The sequence below is a fragment of the Otolemur garnettii genome, unplaced genomic scaffold, assembly GCF_000181295.1.
Source record: "Otolemur garnettii isolate 467f Iridium unplaced genomic scaffold, OtoGar3 scaffold00003, whole genome shotgun sequence".
Classification (NCBI taxonomy): domain Eukaryota; kingdom Metazoa; phylum Chordata; class Mammalia; order Primates; family Galagidae; genus Otolemur; species Otolemur garnettii.
The window spans coordinates 25,365,850-25,367,634 of NW_003852398.1; the positions used below are offsets into that span (position 1 = coordinate 25,365,850).

The 1,785-nt window shown below is 41.2% G+C and overlaps 1 protein-coding gene across 1 annotated transcript in view; it reads left to right on the forward strand.

The window, feature by feature from the left end:
• The window catches only part of DCTN4 (dynactin subunit 4), a 41,504-nt gene that overhangs the window by 27,386 nt on the left and 12,333 nt on the right, over positions 1-1,785 (forward strand). The gene's annotated exons all lie outside the window — the stretch shown is intronic.

The window sequence follows — 1,785 nt, forward strand, 5'->3', positions numbered from 1 at the left end:
GGGGGGGCTTTTTTTGCAGTTTTTGGCCAAAGCTGGGTTTGAACCCACCACCTCTGGCATATGGGGCCGGCACCTCACTCCTTGAGCCATAGGCGCCACCCAGCTCGTCATATGTTTTTTTAAGAAGCAGAGTCTCTCTCTGGAGTACAGTGGTGCCATCATAACTCACTGCAGCCTTGAATTCCTGGGCTCAAGTGATCCTCCTGCCTAAACCCCAAGTAACTGGGACTAAAGAGGTGCTACCATGCCCAGCTTTTTTTTCTTTGTTTTTCATTATGCTTTTCTAATTTTTCAAAATTACTTATCAAACAAAAATATTTTGAAAAATTAGGAAAACATTGTCTAGCTTTGAAGTAAGAGAGCCCAGCCTAAGCAAGGCAGGACACCCAGAAGCCACAGAGGAAAAGAAATAGCTTTGACTTTAGCAAAATAAAACCTCAGTTGTAAAAGGTGAAGTTAAAACAAAGTCCTGAGATAGACAGTAGATCTCAGAAAAATATTTGTCACTCATGACAAATAAAAGTTCAATATTTCTGTTGTACAGATTTCCCCACAGATTGCAAAGAAAAAATGGAGGGAGGCAGTGAAATGGGATGTGGGGCAAAGGAACTGAACAGGCAGCTTATAGAAAGGAATTCCAGATGGCCAGAAGACATACTGTATATGAAAAGATGCTAATAATTCACAGGAAAAGTTTAAAATAATAAACAGTGTCTAATGCTCATGAAAATATGGATAAATACATATTTGTATACATTGTTGGTAGGATTGCTATACTTTCTGGAGAGCAGTCTGGGAATATCAAGACAAATTACATAGACCTTTTAACCCAGCAGCAGTTTCTCAGGAATTCTGTAGAAACAAAAATGTCAGTAAATAAAGATACATTTCCAAAAAATTTGTGTTACAACATTTTAATGGCAAAAAGCTAGAAACAATTTCAGTGTCAAGTTGATTAGCCATTAATAAGAAAATAAGTGATTAAATTGAGATAATGTATGCTGTAGAATATTATGCAGCAATTAAAAAGAATGTCATTGGGAAATGGAAAGGTTCGAAAGTGCTGGTCTAGTGAGTTAGGAGGGCCAGGTATAGGGCCTGTCACTATATTTGTCTAAACTTACTTCTTTTTTGAGGTCAGTCACCCTGGGGTTAAGGGCCATGGTGTCATACCTCACAGCAACCTCAAACTCTTGGGCTCAAGTGATTCTCTTCCCTCTTGCCTCAGCCTCCCCAGTAGCTGAGACTACAGGCGTCCACCACAATACCCAGCTGTATTTTAGAGAGGGGAGTTTTGCTCTTGCTCAGGCTAGTCTGGAACTCGTGAGCTCAAGCAATTCACCCACCTCAGCCTCCCAGAGTGCTGGGATTATAGGTGTGAGCCACCACACAGGGCCTTAATCTTATTTCTGAAATGAGAGCATTGCTTCCCTTTTTGAGGTTGTTGAAAAGAATCAAATGAACTATTATGTCCACAAATGCCTTGTAACTCACCATAAAATAATCTTTATTTACTTAAATAGTCTTACCTAATACATGCCTAGTTAGGAAGGAAGAGAATTAGAAAAATTGCACATGTGAAGTCTGGGATGAACTCCTTTCTTAATTAAGAATCATACTCATGGCTCGGTGCCTATAGCTCAACCGGCTAAGGCGCCAGCCACGTACACCTAAGGTGGCGGGTTCGAATCCCCAGCCCGGACCTGCCAAACAATAATGATGGCTGCAACCAAAAAATAGCCAGGCGTTGTGGCAGGCGCCTGTGGTCCCAGCTACTTGGGAGGC